A 20,447-nucleotide genomic window follows, 5' to 3' on the forward strand; every position below is an offset into this window, starting at 1 on the left:
AATAAATGAATTACATCTTAGGAAACTTCAAAAAAAATCATTGAAAATAGAATTAAAAGATGAGTTCATTTTTGGTGCAAAAGCTTTGGAATATGAACACATGAGTGGTTTTGAATTCCACCAAAAACGTCCATTATAAAAACTCAGTCATGGATTTAAATATCTCTTGCACCAAAATAAACATCTCTTAAACCAGTTTTCCACAAACGTTTTGAAATACTCGCATATAGAACCCAAAAGGTAGACATGAACAGATGGAGCCAACAGCAACTCATAAAGTGCCTGGCGTTCTGGAGTTGGGTAGGGAGACACAGGCGCCCTCCTACCACGGCTGGGGCAGTTCACACTGCGGGAGGAATCTGCTTCGCGGGCGTGGTGGGAGCTGAGGGAGCTGGGTCTGTGTGTTCGGAGACTTTTCCCTTTCTCTTGTAGATACTGGTGCTTGCCAGTTTTGTGCATTTTCTCTAGCCAATTGTAGAACTCTCAGAATTTTGCAAAACAATCCTGTCCATTTAATCAGAAGTTATTTTAAATTTATTGGTCCAAAGTTGCTCGCTGTATTATCTCAGGAATTGGCACCGTGCGTGCAGTTGTGTGGTTTTATGATTACTAAGGTTCTTTGTTTCCTTTCTTGTTCCTTGAGCAGACTTTCAAAGTCTTGGCTAACTTTATTGGTCTTTTCCAAGAATACTTTTGTCTCTGCTGTTCAAATCTACTCTGAGTGTTGACGTGTTTTATACTTTGTTAATTACTTCTTAACTTTCTCCTTTTCGTGTTGTGAAAACAAAACACAGGGAAAGTGAGAAACAAAAGACCAGCCTCACTCTGCCTGGCTACGAACTTGGACTTCCCAACACCCAGGACTTCCTACAGTCCCCCAGCCTCTTCCCCTCTCCAGAGGAAACCGGTTTTCTGACTTCTGCGATAACTTCTTTGCTTTTGTCCGCGCTCCTAGACAGCATAGTTTAATTGCTCCTGATTTTGATTTTGTTTTCCTTTTTTTGAACTTTGGGCTTGGCGTCATCCTGGTGGCTCCTTTTATCCTTCCCAGGTTTGACTCAGCATCGTTGTGTGCTGGTTTGCTTCTGGTCTTCGACTCTAGAAATCACAGTGGATTTGTCTGCTCTGTGGAAGTTTTGCTGTTTGACTGCTCTGCGTGGTGTGGCTCTGTGCTCTCTCGTTCGTTGTCCCGGTGGGGATGTGTGCGTGAGCTTCTCCAGGGTCTTTACCTCCAATGAGAGCTAAAGATGGACCACTGGGCCCTGTTTCTGTTTCAGCCTCCTAAGTGATGCCAGTGGGATCTCAACACAGGTGGCCCCTGGCTCCCAAGACACCTGCCAATCCCCCAACTAGGAGGGCAGTGATTCTAGTGTTGGGGGCTTGGCTGATCTCTCTGAGTCTGCACTGGCATTTGCTACGTTATTGATAATTCTTCCATTCAGTTAAGGAGCTTCAAAGTTCTCCACTGTTTTTGGTTGATTTTAGGGGAAGGGTTGGTCCAGATAACTTCATGTATGATTCTAGAAATAGGAGTCTGCTTCCATCGGTAAGGATTTCTTTTTCCTATTTACTTGAGAGCTGCTGAGTTATCTTTCTGACTTCTTGAACCGAATGCTTAGTTCCTTTACTTTTAGTCTTTTTTCTCCGAAAATGTGCTCAAAGCTTCACATATCCTCTGAGGGCTGTTTTGCCTGTGCCCATGGCTTGGGATGTGGAATATTCTCATTTTTAAGCTATTTTCTCTTGCATTCATGAGTTTTTCAGAGCTTCTGCCCCATATTTTTGAGTAGGTTGACGTTTTGGGGCCATCTTTCTGTTATTCATTTCTAGTTCTGTTGCTTTGGGTTTAGAACATGCGTTTTCTGTGATTTCTACTTCTGTGCAATCTATGGAGTTTTCTTTATGCATTAAAACAGTGGAAATATTTTCAAGTAAACCTTCCACAAGTGTGTTAAAAAAAGCATAAATTCACGGACAAAGCTCTCTTTGTGGGTTTTCAGTCAAGCATTTAAGTTTATTTATTTTTTTTACAAAGATTTATTTATTTATTTGCAAGTCAGAGTTACACAGAGAGGGAGAGAGGAAGGGGGAGGGGGAGGGGGAGGGGGAGGTCTTCCATCTGCTGGTTCACTCCCCAGTTGACCGCAAAGGCTGGACTGGGCTGATCTGAAACCAGGAGCCAGGAGCTTCCTCTGCGTCTCCCACGTGGGTGCAAGGGCCCAAGCACTTGGGCCATCTTCTACTGCTTTCCCAGGCCACAGCAGAGAGCTGGATTGGAAGAGGAGCAGCCGGGACATGAACCAGCGCCCATATGGGATGCTGGCGCTTCAGGCCAGGGCATTAACTCACTGTGCCACAGGCACGGCCCCTAAGTTGATTTTCTAATTTTCTGTCTTACTCCTTTGTCCCTTTGCCATTTTTCAGGTCCCTTAACGTTCTCACCCTGTGGCTGCTTCTTCAGCTTTAATATTCTGTCACATATTTACACTTTGTATTTATTCCATTAGAGTACTTACATGTTTACATACTTTATGCATTTGACAATGGACTATAAGTCTGTCCTGCATGCTTTTTTATGTATTTTAATGTTGCATTGTTCCATGTGTAGAGCTGACAGTGTTAACCAGGAAGGACTGCCCCCCCCTTTTTAACTTTTATTTAATAAATTTAAATTTCCAAAGTACAACTTCTGGATTATAGTGGCTTTTTCCCCCTATAACCTCCCTCCCACCCACAACCATCCCATCTCCCACTTCCTCTCCCATCCCATTCACATCAAGATTCATTTTCAATTATCTTTACCCAGAAGAAGATCAATTTAGTATATACTAAGTAAAGATTTCAACAGTTTGCACCCACACAGAAATACAAAGTATAAAGTACTATTTGAGTACTAATTATGCCATCAATTCACATAGTACAACACATTAAGGACAGAGATCCTACATGGGGAGTATGTGCACAGTGACTACTGTTGTTGATTTAACAATTGACACTCTTATTGATGACGTCAGTAATCACCTTAGGTTCTTGTCATGAGCTGCCAAAGCTATGGAAGCCTCTTGAGTTCGCCAACTCTGGTCTTATTTAGACAAGGCCATAGTCAAAGTGGAAGTTCTCTCCTCCCTTTGGAGAAAGGTACCTCCTTTGATGGCCTGTTCTTTCCGCTGGGATCTCACTCACAGGGCTCTTTCATTTAGGAATTTTTTTTTTTTTTTTTTTTTTTGCCACAGTGTCCTGGCTTTCCATGCCTGAAATACTCTAATGAGCTTTTTAGCTGGATCCGAATGCCTTAAGGGCTGATTCTGAGGCCAGAGTGCTGTTTAGGACATCTGCCATTCTATGAGTGCTGTGTATCCTACTTCCCATGTTGGATCGTTCTCTCCTTTTTAATTCTATCAGTATTGGCAGACACTAGTCTTGTTTATGTGATCCCTTTGACTCTTAATCCTATCATTATGATCAATTATGAATTTAAACTGATCACCTGAACTAGTGATATGGCATTGGTACATGCCACCTCGATGGGATTGAACTGGAATCCCCTGGCACGTTTCTAGCTCTACCATTAGGGGTAAGTGTGTGTGTGTGTTTTGGATGTGTGCACGGTGTGTGTGCATGTGTTTGGGATGTGTGCACAGTGTGTGTGTTTTGGATGTGTGCACAGTGTGTGTGTTAGGGATGTGTGCACAGTGTGTGTGTGTGTGTTTTGGATGGGTGCACAGTGTGTGTGTTTTGGATGTGTGCACAGTGTGTGTGTGTTTGGGATCTGTATACAGTGTGTGTGTGTGTTTGGGATGTGCGCCCAGTGTGTGTGCGTGTTTTGGATGTGTGCACAGTGTGTGTGTGCGTGTGTTTTGGACACATGCACAGTGTGTGTGTGTTTTGGATGTGTGTACAGTGTGTGTGTGTTTGGGATGTGTGCACAGTGTGTGTGCATGTGTTTGGGAGGTGTGCACAGTGTGTGCGTGTTTGGGATGTGTGCACAGTGTGTGTGTGTTTTGGATGTGTGCACAGTGTGTGTGCGTGTGTTTGGGAAGCATCGACAGAAGAGCTTCCCTGGGGTACTGCACTGCAGCCTTGGCACTGTGGCAGATTTCACCACTCTTCTGGGCTCTCACGTGGGTGTACGGTAGCCCGATCACCTCTCATAGGAGAGCAAACCAGTCCACTTCATTTCTGTGAGCCCAGTTGGCACAGAATCCTAATGCTTCTTGCAAAGGTGGTTTTTCCACAGCTCAGCATAGCCCGGAGAGAGTGGGGGCGATCTGGTTCAAGGCGCCTTGGCCCTGTCTCCTTGACCCAGTCTCCCTGGGTGCCCAATGTGCTGGGGTGATGCTCTGTGGGCTGCAGGCGACGGCTCTGAGCCCTGGCAGCTCAGGCGCTGCCCCGGGACACGAGGTGTCCTAGTGTGCGTCTCCCGTCACTGCTGGACGGCTGTCCCTGACCCCAGTCTGAAATAGTTTCCACTCTCCTCAAGTTGCCTGTTTCTTATTGATCAATAGAATCCCTGGTATGGTCTCTGGGCACCTCCTGTGCCGTCTCCTAGGCCCACTGCCCTGTTGCTAAGAGCACACGGAGTCCTGTGCGGCTCACCTTTCCTGGTGATTTTTCCAGTACTTCCCCACCCATCATTCATTCGTCATTCATTCGTTCTACAAATTCACTGGGAGAAAAATTCTCTCATGGAATTTACAGCTGAAAGATGTCGAAAATAAGGTCCTTCTAAAACAAAAATCTGCCTGTTTACTGGGTCACTTTTGTGCGTTGGAGTTGCCCTTGCTCCATCGAGTGCTGCTGACCGCCTGGGTGTGACTTAGCCGAAGGGCACAGCTGCTGCTGGGCACGAGAGACCACTCTGCAGAGCCACTCTGCCCTGGGCTCTGTGGGTCTCCCCGCTAGGTGGAAAGGCCGTCAGTCCACACGGCTTTTGGACAGGGAAAGTGTCCCCACTGTTCTTTCCTTCTCCGCCAGTTTCCAGGCTGTCCTTGGATATTTGGTTTGGATATGAATTTTAGGGCTGTCGGCTGGGTGCACAGCACCACGGCTGCGCCGGCTGCGTTTGTGCTGGTCTTGCCGGCGTTCCCCCTGTGCCCAGCCTTCTCTGCCCCGACAAGGCGTACTTCCATACAGGGCTTTTATGTCACCTAGTTTATACTGGTGGTTCTGAACAATTTTTGTTCATTTTATCCTGAATTATGCATTCTTATTTGCTCTTATGAAAGCAATTTTCTCCCATTATGTCTTCTAATTGATTAGAATGACTTTTCCTATGCATTTCACTCAAATTAACTGTACGAGTTGTTATGTATGTGATCACTTGCAGAGAATGATTTTGTTGATTATAAACTTTCTTTTCTACGTTTGCCATCACACTGCACTGGGAAAATCTTGCAGAGCCACTGGAAATCAGTCCCAGCAATAACCCTTGTCTTTGCCTTCAACCTGATTTTAACAGGAGTGAAGCCAGTCTTTTTGCATCACTGCAATGTCATCGTCTACAATGATGCTGACGTCTGTCTGGTCCACGTGGAGAGGGGGAGGCAGTTCAATAAGTCACAGCGCTTGCACGTCCAGGGTGATCCTTACTTACCATGAAGGTGGCCTGACCGCGTGGTGACCACGTGAGAGCGTGCCGCCCTTTGCTGCCCCCGGAGCCGCCACTGTCGCACACTCAGACACGGGAAGCTGGGTGCCGGCTCTGGAGGTGGAGGTCTCCTCCCTGAGACCTCTGCCCATGCAGTGGTGTTTGGCAGCTGCAGAGAGCTGTGCAGGAGCCCCAGAGCTGAGGCGTGGTCTCTGGTCTGCCCTCAGTTGCATGCCCCGGCGTCTTTGGGCTAACAGCACAGGGAGGCCTCTGACATTCAGTTTCCACAGAGTGGGTTTTTGTTTTCTTGTATTTTTTTTTTCCTAGATGTTTTGGTTCATCTGAATTTTAATTAAGGCAGTGAGAATGCTTGGATTATTTTCCTTCTGAAGTTATTTTCCAGATAAATACCGGGCCTACTTAAGGCGTAAAACTTGGGTTTTGAGGCACATGCCTTGTATGCGAGCGTACTCCAATGGTTACTGCCGAGGGATAAAACCGGCAAGCTCATCATCTCACATGGAATTGGAAAAATACAAAAGTCTTGAATGTCTGGGTTTCAGAATTGCAGAAAGGGATTGTGGGTGTGTTAACGTTTCTGAGACAGGCAAGGCATCCCCGGTTTCTCAGCCATGGAGTCTTCTTAAGCCCTGGGCTGGGCGATGGAAGCAGGGCTGAGCTGGATCCCTGTCTTCCCCTGCGCAGTGCTCTGAGAGCCCCTGGAGACCCTACGTGCTGGTGCCGCGTCCTCCATGAGGCACCGTGTGCAGGATGGAGGCCCCCCCCCAAGGTGGACACCGTGCTGGATGCGGGGGAGGCAGCACCGCCCCTGCCCTTCCATCCACAGGCAGCCGCACGACCTGCCGGGAAGTGCCTGTGACTGCCCACGGTGAGCCTTCTCAGGCACTTGTTAGATTGCTTTGCTCTTCTTAATGCAATTTTTCAGCAACTCAACATATTTGTCCTTGAGCAATTTGGACACCGGTCCATGTTTGTAAAGAAAATATTCCCGGAAGAGTCTCTGGAGAGAGACGGAGTGTGCGGCCATTTCGGGATGGAGCGGGCGGCGGCCATCAAGGCCTCGTGCGTTTCCTGCCCTGTCACCTGTGCAGTGCATTGCATGCCACTTTCCATGTTGGTAAGCAGGTCGCTCCTCGGCTTAAAAATGAGGCCCAAGCTCCCCAGCTTCTTGGTCGAACCAATAAAGCTGGCAACAATAAAAAGAAACAATGCATAATGTTCATTATACTGCCGTGTGGGGAGTTTGTTTAAGACTTGGGCCCTAAATGGTTTTTAATCCCAGGACGACCTGATTGTGATAACGGGAGAGCGGCAGGCCAGCCGTCCGTTATAAAATCATTGCAAATACGAGCAGAATAAAAAATGGTTAAAGGGATCTTGTTACAGATTCTGTTTATTCCGTGAGGATTTGAGGCAAGCAAATAGGCAATGATTCTGTTTGGGACTTGTTCTTGAAAGATTACCTTTTATGTAGGTGAGTCAAAAGGTTAAAGAAGTAAACAGAATTTAAATACAGCCAGTTTTCGTAATTTTTCTATTGTTTGACTTAACTCCTTCCTAACGTAATAAAAAAAAGAAAAAAAAAAAAAAAACTCAGCCTGCAGGACCTGGCCAAGGATAAAGAATCCTTAAGATGGAAAAGCTGTGAAATCTTGCTAGGGCTTATCTATAAAATATCATTTTGATTTTGAGTCTAGAAAAGTGCTTTGCTTCTCAAATGACCATAAATTTCCAGAAGTCCAATAGTGACTTCAGCCAGCTCGTGCCTGAGCGAACGGCATCGCCACGTTATGAGGCCCTGATTAAGGCATCGGGGAGAGGGTGAGGGTGGTCCTGGACTTGATTTTGGCACCGTGCAGAGCTCAATGCTGCCGCAATTATTGGTTTTCTGAAATATGTTGCTATGCATTATTCTGATCAGATTACTTCCCTTGCACAATTCTCTGGTGAGGACGAGGACAATAGCACAAAATAAATCTCTCTCTGAAATTTAATCTCCGTGTCTGTACCCTGTTAAGGACAACAGCTCCGGTTCTCTGATAAGGAGCCGGAGATCTTCCCTAACGGAGGGCTTTTGTGTTTTAATTATCTGTACTGGAAATTCACAAACAGGCAAATGATGACATCGCTGATGGTTATGTAAGGGACAGGGTGTCGAAACACAGCTCTTGTTCCCACAAGCCACCGGTGGCGAAATCCTAATTCCTTTTATAAAAAATTCTATGGTTGATTGGGCTGGGGTGGTCGATCCGAAGGGTCACCCTTTTGCCTCCTATAAGTTTCCAGGGTAATTCTTTCCAGAACCTTCAGAGAGAGTGGTGGCTGGGCTCAGGGAACCGCCCTGGGACCCGGAGGCTCCCACGGAAAGGGGCCAAGCAGCTCTCTCTGGGCGTCAACTTTCTCCCAGGCAGGAAAACCCGGAATATTTGTGCCGTGTTTAGCAGAGGGGCCCTGCCTCTTGCTCCTTGAACTGTGGGGCAGGAGCGAACATGAGTGATGGTGGGAAGAGGGCCTGTAAAAATAGGACCGGGCTCCCAGCTGAAGCCAGTGGCCGGGCAGGATTTCCTAAGACCCTCTCAGGAGAGCGGCCAGAAAAAAGTGCCCGCAGGACGTGGGAGCCGCAGAGCAGCGGCCGGGCTCCGAGTGCCCTGCTCGGGCGGAAATGGCCCACCTTGAAGCCCCACTTTCCTCTTTCTAGGAACGGCATTGTCCGAGCGTGGCCGGCCCTGCTCGTGTGGGTGTGGACCGCTTGGAGCAGACTCACATCCTGGGGAAGTATCCAGGAAATGTTTATTCTGTATTTCAAAATTAGCTTTAAAAAAAAAAAAAAGATAAAAGAAAGACACGTTCATTCTTAAAGCAGAGTACAAAATAGGTTACATTAAAAGCTGACCCCTCCCCTCTGGCTCCCTCATCCCCGTTACCCACAGCTGTCCCAGGCCTGTCCCAGGGGCTGCCAAGGGGCCACTAGCTGCTGCCCACGCTGCTCTGAGCCTTGCTCGGCTTCACCTGACGGCTCCTGGATCCCAGATGCTCATGTCACTCGTCCACCTGGGAGTGGTGGCTGTGGGGTCTGGTTTTCCGCCATTGTACACGAAGGCGAGGCAGGCAGGAGGACGTGGCTTGGCCGGGACTCAGCTCGCAAAGGACCCTCGCCCCTGCCATGCTGCTTGGCCCTCCGAGCCGGGTTCCTCCTGGGTGAGGGCGAGGTACCAAGAAGCTGCACCCGTAGCTATGGAGGTCACTCAGGCACAGGAGCAGAGGCAGAGGGCAGGCAGGGAGTGGGCGCTGCAGGCTGACCTGAGCACCTTGGCAAGCTGGGTCCAGATGCGGGCACTGGATGCTTTAAGACATGCTTCCCAGTGTCCCTGCCGGGTGGTGGGACAGCAGCCTAAGTCCTGCTGTCCCCACAAGGCCCGGGTTCCTCTGTCCCGAACGGGGCTTTACCACACAGGTCCTCTGTCCAGAATGAGGCTTTAACACCAGGCAAACCTTTGCCAATCTGCAGGTGGAAGTGGTGCCTTTCAGCTTTGATTTGCATTTACTTACTTCTGGTTTTTTCATATCTTCTAGAGTTTATTTATTTATTTATTTGAAAGAGAGGCGGGGGGCAGGAGAAAGAGAGAGAGAGAAGTGTCTCCCATCTGCTAATTCACTCCCAAATGGCCTCAACAGCCTGGTCTGGACCAGGCTGAAGCCAGGAGCCAGGAGCTTCCTTCAGGTCTCCCACGTGGGTGCAGGGGCCAAACACTGCTTTCCCAGGCCACCACTGCTCCACTGCTTTCCCAGGCCACCAGCAGGGAGCTGGATGGGAAGAGGAGCAGCCGGGACTCGAACCGCCGCCCATCACGGGTGGTGGCTTGCCCAGTACACCACAGGAACAGCTCCTCTTTATTGCGTTTCTTCTGCACAGCCCGTTCCTGTCCTGAAACATTTTGTTGGGTTGATGAAACGAAAAAGAACAAACGGCTGGGTGAGCATCAGGGAAAGTCCCTTCTTAGCTGTCCTGGTTGTCAGCGTCTCCCCGAGATCTGCATTTCTTTTTTGATTTAGTCTGTGGAGTTTTTGCCTCACAGAATTTTACTTGGTAGAGTTATTGGCTTTATTTCGTCTGGGGTTTTAGGCACCATCATAACCATTTCCGGTTTGCTAGCAAATCCATGGCTTTTCAGAACTGCCATGCTTCCATTTAGAAAGGTGAGGTTTGGTCCAGGCGAATTTCTCTTTTGTGTAACAGGTGGAAGCAGCCATCATCCCCCCAGCCACCCCACTCCCGCCTTGGCAGTGTCTTGTCCAAAGACAGTTTATCGTCCATCTTTCTCTCAACCGTTTTAAATGGCTACATTCCATGTTATAATACAAAAATTTCTTCATTTATTCTATTTCTGGATTCTGTTGCATGTATTTACCTAAGCATTCCTATGTCTGTCTCTGGCTGCCTTTTTATTTTTAGTGTCTTTTTAAACATTTATTTATTTTATTAGAAAGGCAGAGAGAGAGAGAGAGCACAAAAGAGAGAGAGCTATCTGTCGTCTGCCACTTCACTCACCGACAGCTGGGGCTGGGTCAGCCCAAAGCCAGGAGCCAGAAGCTCAGCCCAGGTCTCCCGCGTGGGGCAGTGGAGCCGCCACCTGCTGCCTCCCAGGGGCGCTGGACTGGAGCCTGGCGCTCTCACCCCACTTCCTGACTGTGGTGTGGGCACCCACACAGTGCCCAAGTGTAACCATCGCTCCCGTGCCTGCCCCTGGATTACGTTCTCTTTAATGGTTTGAAACATTGAGTTTTCTTTCTTTTAGTGTCTAGTCCTATGAAGTTTAGTATGTTGAGCATAATATTTCAAATTGCTTTAAACGTAGCTTTATAGAGATTAAATAATAGATTGCTCTTTTAAAACTGTTTCTTCACTATCTTTGTTTTTATCTTTATTTCATGATAATTTTGTCAAAATTTCTGATGTTCCTTATTTTAATTCATTACTTGTTGGATGACTGATGTCTTCTCTCCACCAGTGTGTTTTCTTCTTCTTCTTCTTCTTCTTCTTCTTCTTCTTCTTCGACATGCAGAGTAGACAGTGAGAGAGAGAGAGACAGAGAGAAAGGTCTTCCTTTTGCCGTTGGTTCACCCTCCAATGGCCGCCGCGGCTGGTGCGCTGCGGCCAGCATACCACGCTGATCCGATGGCAGGAGCCAGGTACTTATCCTGCTCTCCCATGGAGTGCAGGGCCCAAGCACTTGGGCCATCCTCCACTGCACTCCCTGGCCACAGCAGAGGGCTGGCCTGGAAGAGGGGCAAGCGGGACAGAATCCGGCACCCCGACCGGGACTAGAACCCGGTGTGCCGGCGCCGCAAGGTGGAGGATTAGCCTAGTGAGCCACAGCGCCGGCGTGTTTCCTTCTGTTTATTCAAATCTCCGTGCTGCCCTTCGGGTTCAGTGTTTTCTCCACTGTGGCTCTGCCTGGTTCTCAAGTCCACGCCTAAGAACTTGGTTGGTTTCTTGCTACTGTGTGGGAAATCCTCCTCCAGTATACATCTCATCCACGTACTTATGAGAGGAGCTATGGATTCTTGAGTAGCAATTCACAGCCAATTACTGCTCATTTCCTCTGTAGTTTGTGGCACTTCAGGTTTGTTTTTCCAGAGGCGCTCCACAATTTGTATTTTGCTAATTTGTATCATGGTCTCTTTTACATCCTTCTTCCTACTTGTCTTTGTCTACTTTTTTTAAAAAAAATAATTACCTATTTGAGAGATAGAGACACAGAGTTCCTGCCTGTTCACTCCCCAAATGCCTGCGACGGCCAGCACTGGGCTGGGCTGAGGCTGGTAGCCGACCGCTCAATCCAGGTCTCCCGGTCGGGTGACAGGAACGGAGTGACTTGAGTGGTCACCTGATGGCTCCCGGAGCTGCACCAGCAGGAGGCTGGGAGGGCAGCCCGGGAGGGGGCTCGAGGGCTCCACCAAGGCCCGTTAGGCAACTTCCTGAGTTTGGGGATTTTGTACATTTTTTTCAGGTCTTGCCCCTCGTATGTTATTTTTATTGCTCAATTCTAAATGTTTTTATGTTTCGATAAATTATAGATACATAGTAAGGGTAGTAATAAGGACATAATATGAGATTACATTTTCCCTTGCCTTTTTATTTCTTAAGTCTTGCCTTTGTTTGACTTCTCAAGTTTTCATTTCCCCGGTTCTGGTGGTTTCTCAACATTCCCTTTCTGTCCCTTTAATAGTAGCTGCCTAAATGTCCTCTGCCTGCTTCTACCTTCTCTAGAAACCACGCGGGCTTCAGAGGAACGGCCAGCCGCGGCGAATCTCTCAGCAAGGGGCCAGTGTGCATCGGTGTTAGTGATTATCGCTCCAAGCAACACCATCGGAAACAAGGGTCCCTCAAAACACTGGTGGGCAAATGGGATTTAAAATGTGTATTTTGGTGCAAAATGATTCAAATCTATGTATAGTTTTTTCATAATACATATTTTCTATGAACTTTTTGAAATCCTTTTTTCAATTTACCACTTTAACCACTTAAAATGTATATTTGTTTATTTTCATTCTTTTTTTTTTTTTGAGAGGCAGAGTTAGACAGTGAGAGAGACAGAGAGACAGAGAGAAAGGTCTTCCTTTGTCCGTTGGTTCACCCCCCCCCCCCCCCCCCGGTGGCAGCTACGGCCGGTGCGTTGCAAATGGCGCACTGCGCTGATCCGAAGGCAGGAGCCAGGTGCTTCTCCTGGTCTCCCATGGGGTACAGGGCCCAAGCACTTGGGCCATCCTCCACTGCACTCCCTGGCCACAGCGGAAAGCTGGCCTGGAAGAGGGGCAACCGGGACAGAATCCGGCGCCCCGACCAGGACTAGAACCCAGTGTGCCAGCGCCGCAAGGTGGAGGATTATTCTAGTGAGCCACGGCGCCAGCCTATTTTCATTATTTAAAAGGCAGAAGAAACAGAGACTGAGGGGGTGGGGAGATCTTCCATCTGTTGGTTCACTCCCCAAATGCCCACACTAGGCAAGACTGGGCTGGGCTGAACCTAGGAGCCCAGAACTCCATCCAGGTCACCCATGTGGGTAGCAGAGACCCAAGTTCTTGAGCCATCATCTGCAACTTCTCCGGATGCATTAGCAAGAAACTGGATTGGAAGTAGAGTAGCCCGGACTTGAACCGGCACTGTGATGCGGTTCACGTGCCTCCCACGAGGCAGCTCAACCTGCTGTGCATGACATCCATCCTTTGAAGACCTTTGTGCTGTCTGTTTTCTTGACTTGCGGGATGTGTGTGTGCGTGCGCGTGTGCCCACGTGCCTGTACACACAATTTTAGGATGAATCTAATCCATTTGTTATTAAGGGTTTTTATTTAATCAGAAAAGAACTTTAAGGTGTATGGAGTTTAATGTTGACACTGGTTTATCCTCTCTCCTGTCTATTGGTATGTGAGTGACATCAGTGGATTTCCTGTGCTGTCATCTGTAGGGCAGTGACTGAAGTCACATCTATTCTTTACTCGTTCTTGCAGGATCCATTTCCCACACAGAACCTCGTGCTGTCCTAGGCGATGGCAGCAAGCGAAGGGAGAGTCTGTCCTGCCGAGCCGCCGCGTGGGCAACAGGAGGGCTGGAGGTGGGGAGCACTTGGAGGAAGTGGAGGGGGAACCTGGACGAAACCTCGGAGAGACGCAGGCGGAGCTCTGAGCGGGGCACTGGGCTCCGAGCCCGAGCTCCTGGGCTCCTTGCTGGGCCATCTCTCTTGCTGACAGCTAAGGGTCTTTTGCAAATCAGCACACTCTCTCGCTTTCAACCATTCTCTGTGGCCTTTTGTTTATTTCTGAAATCATATTTACTTATTTAAAAGGCAAAAAGAGAAAGAGGGACAAAAAGAAACCTTCCATGCACTGATTCACTCTCCAAATGCCTGCAACAGCCAGGGCTGGGCCAGGCTGGGGACAGGAGGCAACTCGGTCCAGGTCTCCCACGGGGTGGCCCGGACCCAGCTACTTGAGTAACCACTTCTGCCTCCCGGTGTGTGTTAGCAGGAAGCTGGACTTGGAAGTGAAGCCAGTAGTCCAATCCAGGTCCTCTGGTATGGGAGGTGGGTGTTCCAGTGTCTTAAACACTGCACCAATGTCTGCCTCTTGGTACCTCGATTTTTATAAAGATGAGGAATGGGATGGTTGTGGGTGGGAGGGAGGTTATGGGGGAAAAAGCCACAACAATGCAACAGTTTTACTTTGTAAATTTATATTTATTAAATAAAAAAGATTTATTTTTATTTATTTGAAAGGCAGATTTTCAGAGAAAGAGAGAGAGAGATTGAGCTTCCACCTGCTCGTTCACTTCCCATACGGCCGCAAGAGCCAGGGCTGGGCCAGACTGAAGCCAGGAACCAGGAGCTTCTTCCAGGTCTCTCACGCAAGTGGCAGAGGCCCAGGACTCGGGTTTCCTCTGCTGCTTTCCCAGCACAGCAGCAGGGAGCTGAGCCGGAAGTGGAGCAGCTTGAACTGTCACCCATAAGGCATTGCAGGTGGCTGTTTAACCCATTATGCCACAATGCTGGCCCCTACCTCTTGGTATTTCTTTAAAAGTGTTTCCAATATACAATATCTGGTTCAATTGTAAATTAAAATATTTTAATAGATGAACTTTACATGTTTATTATTTATACCTGTTGTCTAGTATTTATTATCTAATATTTATATCTAGTGTCTATCAAGTAGTGGCTGAAGTCTGTATTTATTCTTATTTATTTGTAGAAACTGTCATGCCTTTTTGGTTATTGTTTCTGTAACAGTTTTGTTTCCACTGCTTCTATCTTTTGTTTGCATAAACTGAAAGAGAGGAAGAGTGAGCCTGAACTCTGAAAGGACTAAAGTTTATTTTAGATCTTCTAGTGGTCACTTTTATGGCTTTGAAAATTTGTTTCATTTTCATGTTGTATTTGGATCCAAACATGTTGACTTACCCTCGTGTAGGAACCATGTGGAAACCTGCAGGCTTCTACCTGCCTCCCCCCGTCTCTGGATTTTTGCTCGTGCTACCATGTCACATTGTTCATAAAACACACACAGACACACGCACAACATGGATTTCCTACTTCCTCCCCATGACTCTCGCAATCCTTCGGCCTGGTTCTGTCTCAGTCCACCGGCACCACCAGCACTCACTTCCTCTCCGGCCTTGTTCTCTAGGTTGCCGGAGTTGCTGCTTGGTTGGTTTTGCATGAAGATCTGTGTCCCTCATACTTGGGGATGTTTTCCGTTCACTGGAGACACAGACCGATGGGCTGGTGTGAAATCCTTGGTTACACCTGCTGCCCTTCGTGGTCTTTCTCACAGTGTGGTTCCCGGGACCCTGCCCCACAGTCAGTCTGCTTCCCAGGCAGACCGGCGCGAATCCAGCGGTTCAGAGTTCGAGCTGTGGCCTGGAGAACTCCACCCTGGAAAAGCAGGGCCCAGCGGCTCCTCTGCAGCCCAGCTCCAGCCTGGGGCTCCTGGCTCTGAGCCACCTGTGCAATGCCAAGTCTCCACCAGCCAGGATTTTCCCTTTGTTAGTTGATTTCCTCTTTGTGACTTAGTGTCTTTAAGGAATTTTTAAAAAAATGGTTGGAATTCCATCACTTCCTCTGGGCCCCTCTCGGTGCTGCTGGTCTGGTCCGTGACGCCTCCTGGGTCTGGGGAGCAGGCTCCTGGTGTGGGGGGTCGTTCCGACCCTCTGGTCTGTGAGCCCTGCGCGTTCTTTCCTCTTGGCCACCCCTGCTGAGCTGGTCTTTGTCTCTATGGCCTTGTCAGCTCTGGATGTTTTTCTTGAACTTGTCCAGGAAGGGTGTCTGTATTAATGTATTTTTATACATTATATAAATGTATAAAACATTATATACAACTTACTGTTGATGGCGTGAAAGTTAAGATACTTCATTAGCACTGTATACTGTGATGAAATTTGAAAAGTGTGTGATCAGCGTGTTCAACTGATGCTGTTTGGGTGGTGGCCGCCCAGGTCATGGTTGATAGGGTGGGAGGTCACCTTTTGGTGTTGGGTGGCCCGGCCACATTCTGCCTCTGACCTCTCATTCTGCCTCCCCATTCTTTCCCTAAAAGTTTGCTAAGCCTGGGGCTGGCATTGTGGTGCAGAGGTTTAAGCTGTCACCTGTGACACTGGAATCCCATGCGACTACCAGTTCACATCCCAGCTGTTCCACTCCCCATCCAGCTCCCTGTTAATGCACCTGGGAAGGCAGCAGAAGATGGCCTAAGTGCTTGGGCCCCTGCACCCATGTGGGAAACCTGGATGGAGCTCCAGGCTCCTGGCTTCAGCCTGGCCCAGCCCTGGCCATTGCAGCCATTTGGGGAGGGAATCAGTGGGTGAAAGATTTCTTTCTCTCTCCATCTCTCCTCTCTCTGTAACTCTGCCTTTCAAATCAATCAATCAATCAAAAAAACTCCTCATCTTGCACTTTAGCTCTAGGTCTGATCATGTTTTTTAAGTTCCTGCTTTCCAGCACAGGGCTGTGCTCAGAGGGAACCCAGGGCGGAGCACTCAGGGCACGTGGCCTAGGCTCTCCCTAGGAAGGCAGATCCACCCGATAGACCCAGACGCTGGAGCAACCCTGGAACTTGAGGATGTCAGAGTCCTTTCAGGAGAGAGATCCCTGATCACAGAAATCCAGAGTTAAAACTCCGTCTCAGCAGCCGCCGATTCCAAGCCCCTCCAGTCAGGATCGGCCTTGCCAGGCGTGTCCACACCCCTGCTCTCTCCCACCTGAGCCCCAGGGCTGCCCTTCACCCCATCAGAGGGGCAGCGTGAGTCCCATTCTCCCGCTGCCTGCTCACAAGCAGACGTCTCAAAGGACCGCCTCCCGCAGCGCGACTGCGAATGGGGCAGGGACCCAGGGACACTCTGCTGGACACCGGCAGGTCTCAGACCCGGCCTGTGTGCAGGTGCACAGCGGACGCTGCAGCCTGCGGCACGCATGGGAAACCGCAGACAGGTGCGGGGGCGCACAGGAGGGTGCGTCAGAGCTGACAGCTGTCAGTCATGGTGAGGGAAGGCTGCTGACGGCAAGCGACGGCTCCCGCTGCCCACCCACACTCCTCGCTCTGCTTGACAAAGTCCCCGCTCCTATTTGGGTTTCCGGAGCGTTCAGGTGAAATCTGCAGCCTGGAAGACAGCATGCGTGACTGCAGGCCTGCTTTGCAGATTAGCATATCTCGCAGACATCTCAGCTCGTTAGGATACCCTGCGCTCGTGGTCGTGCCGAGCTGGAGCCCACGTCCGTCCGTACGGCACTCACAGAGGAGGGAAGTTGGAGCGGGGCTCCTGCCGCTGACTGCCAAGTGCAGCTGGCTCTGCCGGCTCCATGCCCTCGCTGGGAACTGGTTTGAGGAACTTGCGTTATGAAGACGCACTTGAGAGACCTGATAAAAGGCTTGGGGAGTGCAGCCCCTCCCAGGGGCACATGCTGAGTGGGTAAAGAGCTGACCCTCGGCGCCTCGTCCGGAGGATCCTTCAGCCCGAAGTCATCGACAGCATCCTGCGGAGTCGGCTCTCAGGCTCCTGCGTCACCAAGGACAGCGGCTAAGTCTGAGAACTGGCGCTGCCCGCTGCCAGGGACCGCACTTCACAACGGCGCTCCTCGAAGCGGGCTGCCCGGGCTGGCAGCATCGGCCGCGCCGGAGGATTCGTTAGAACTGCACATGCTCGCAGCTCGCCCAGGCCTGCAGCAGCAGCAGACGCTGGTGGGCCTTGGTGAGCCCAGAACCTGTCTGAGAACCACTGTCCCAAGGGGAAACGCAGGGAGCCCCCAAAGCCCTTCATTCCTGGCGGACGGCAAAGTCATCTTTTTATTGAGAAGTTTATTTTCAAGTGTGTTGAAGCAGGAGGATCACTAGTTATACGTCATCTTCTGGAATTTAACCTCGTGAAACACAGCTGACTGTTCTATATTCATCGTGTGTATCCTGGAGACATGTTCTGTGTGTGTTAAGATATTTAATGTTTCATTAGTGGGGGTGTTAACTTTATTCAGTGGGAATGAGTGTTTAAGAAGAAAATGAGTGGATTACAGTGGTGCAGCTGCTGTCACTGCATCTCAGTCTTGTTTTAGCCCTTTCTACAGGAAACACAGACTGCATTACGGTTGAGAACATGCCGGGTGGGGTTGCCATGTGGAGGGTGGGGGGGTACAGGGGGAAGCGGTGCTGCTGCTGTTTGTTTCCGTTTTTGTAATTAGCACGTGGCTGAGTCACCAGTGGCATTTCAGCACGCAGCACGCAGCACGTGGCTCTAGAGTATGGTGACCCCCCCCCCCAACTCTTCCTGGAAACCAGAAACTTGAGAGTGTGTGTGTGCGTGTGTGTGTGTGTGAGAGAGAGAGAGAGAGAGACAGACAGACAGACAGAGAGATCTTCCACCCACTGGTTCACTCCCCAAATGGCAGAACTGGCCAAAGCCAGCAGCCAGGTACTGCACCCAGGTCTCCTACGTGGGTGACAGGGACCCTAGCGCTTGGGCCATCTTCCGCTGCTTTCCCATGGGGCAGCTGGGGCATGAACTGTGCACGCGTGGGCTGCTGGCATCACAGGCAGCAGCTTTACCTGCTACGCTGCAACCCTGGCCCGAGAAATGGTCCTTTTCTCACCTCCAAAGTCACACACAACAGAATCCCGCCTATGAGGAGTTCGTGAGTTTTGACAAATGCTGAGTCACGTACTCACCACCACAATGAACCCACAGAAGGGTCCCCCCCTCAGCTTCCCCTTCCCCTGCATCTTGCCTTTTCCAGGTGGGATGACAAGGAATGATGCCATTAAGTCTGGCATGAAGATTGTGTGTAGTGTGTGTGCATGGTGTGTGTGTGCCTGTGTGTGAGTGTGTGTGTGCATGGTGTGTGTGTGCCTGTGTGTGAGTGTGTGTGCATGGTGTGTGTGTGCCTGTGTGTGAGTGTGTGTGTGCATGGTGTGTGTGTGCCTGTGTGTGAGTGTGTGTGTGCCTGTGTGTGAGTGTGTGTGCATGGTGTGTGTGTGCCTGTGTGCGTGCGTGTGTGTGCATGGTGTGTGTGTGCCTGTGTGTGTGTGTGCCTGTGTGTGAGTGTGTGTGTGCATGGTGTGTGTGTGCATGATGTGTGTGTGCGTGTGTGTATGCATGGTGTGTGTGTGCCTGTGTGCGTGCGTGTGTGTGCATGGTGTGTGTGCCTGTGTGTGTGTGTGCCTGTGTGTGAGTGTGTGTGTGCATGGTGTGTGTGTGCATGATGTGTGTGTGCGTGTGTGTATGCATGGTGTGTGTGTGTGCATGGTGTGTGTGTAAGTGGTGTGTGTGTGTAAGTGGTGTGTGTGTGCATGTGTGTGTGCATGGTGTGTGTGCGTGCCTCTGTGTGTGTGTGTGCGTGTATGCGTGTGTGTGTTCCTGTGTGTGTGCGTGTGTGTGCATGGTGTGTGTGCGTGCATGCGTGTGTGTGTGTGTGTGTGTGTGTGTTTTCTTGCGATTGCTGAGTTGTGTTTCACTTGTTCTTTTCAGTTGAGACACTCCAGCCTGGGCCGTTATACATAAAGCTTCTGTAAACTTTCAGGTGCAGATTTGGTGTGTGAACCGTTTCCATTTCTCTCGGGGTAGGACGCAGGATGAGGTTTGCTGCCTCGCACACCAAGTCGGAAGTGACCGGGCCATTTTGCACTCCCACCGGCAGGCAGTGTGTGAGTTCCACCTGCCTGCCAGTCCTGCCCCCGTTGGGATTGGCAGTGGTTTTATTTGGCCCTCGGTTGATTGCAGGTTTAATTGCGTTTCCCTCCTGGCTCTCGGATATCCCTGAATGTGTTTATTTGTGGCTTGTATAGCCCCTTTGCTGAAAGTGTTCAAGTTTTTGTCTATTTTTTATTGCTTGTTTATTTTACTGCAGTTGAGTGTTGAAAGTTCCTTATAGATCTAGATAGGCGCACTCATGCTTTGTCAGATATGAGACTTGCAAGTCTTTTCTCTGGGTTTAGGCTTTGTTTTCTCAATGAATTATTCGAGGCCTTGATTGTCCTTGGAGGCGCTCAGCAGTGGCCACCCGGCAAGAGCAAAGGCCGGCCTTCTGGAACTCGCTATAGTGGAGAGTCGGCCATTGGCGCTGGCATCTGGCAGGGCCGTGGCGGCGGGCGGAGCAGTCGGGAGGCTTCCCGGTGGGAAGCGGAGGCTTCGCTGTGCCCTCGTTGAAAGCCGAGAGGGAACGCGTCCAGCGTGAGGGTCTGGACAGAGCGTTTGGCTTCCTCCCGGTGCTGAGCTGGATGCTGGCAGCGGCAGGCGCAGGCAGGCGCGGGGAGAGCTGGCAGTCAGCGCGCGCGTTCTGGCAGCGCTGGGCCGTTGCTCCCGAGGCTGCGGGTCGCGCTCCCGCGTCATGGAAGGTGGGTTCCTGTAGTCAGCCTCTCGTCTTAGGGGAGCCAGTGCATACTTTGCTGCCAGTCCTGGGATGAGCGCGCACCAGAAAAGAGCTAGGGGACAGTTAGGGGAACATTTCTGGCAGGTGTTCCAGGGCGCGTTTGGGCCTGGGCATGGTGCTTCCCCGGCTGGAGCATGTGCTGCTGGCCCTGGGAGGGGGCTGGTGAGAGCTGTGGCTTGTCCCCAGGCCCCAATGTGATGGCATCCCTGGGCTGGCATTCCCTCAAAGGAGCCCTTGGGCTTGGCAGACATGGGCAGTTTTATCTACCCTGAAGCCCAAGCCAGGTGGGGGTGAAGGTTTCTGTCTCCTGACCTTGTTTCCTGTGCACCTGCTGCAGCTCTGCTCAGCCTCCCAGGGTGGCACTGCCTGGGAGCAGCCCGTGGGTGAGCCTGCAGCGAGCCCTGCTCCGTGTGCGCAGGAGCGAAATGACACCAC

General features: G+C 50.2%; 1 long non-coding RNA gene across 1 annotated transcript; it reads left to right on the plus strand.

The window, feature by feature from the left end:
• The first annotated feature begins 10,755 nt into the window (after window positions 1-10,755).
• Window positions 10,756-17,198, plus strand: LOC138845459 (uncharacterized). The gene is made up of 3 exons (XR_011382737.1): window positions 10,756-12,006; window positions 13,120-13,223; window positions 13,888-17,198. It is a non-coding gene; the product is annotated as an uncharacterized lncRNA (long non-coding RNA).
• Window positions 17,199-20,447: the final 3,249 nt, after the last annotated feature.

This window comes from Oryctolagus cuniculus, chromosome 15 (assembly GCF_964237555.1).
Source record: "Oryctolagus cuniculus chromosome 15, mOryCun1.1, whole genome shotgun sequence".
NCBI lineage: Eukaryota > Metazoa > Chordata > Mammalia > Lagomorpha > Leporidae > Oryctolagus > Oryctolagus cuniculus.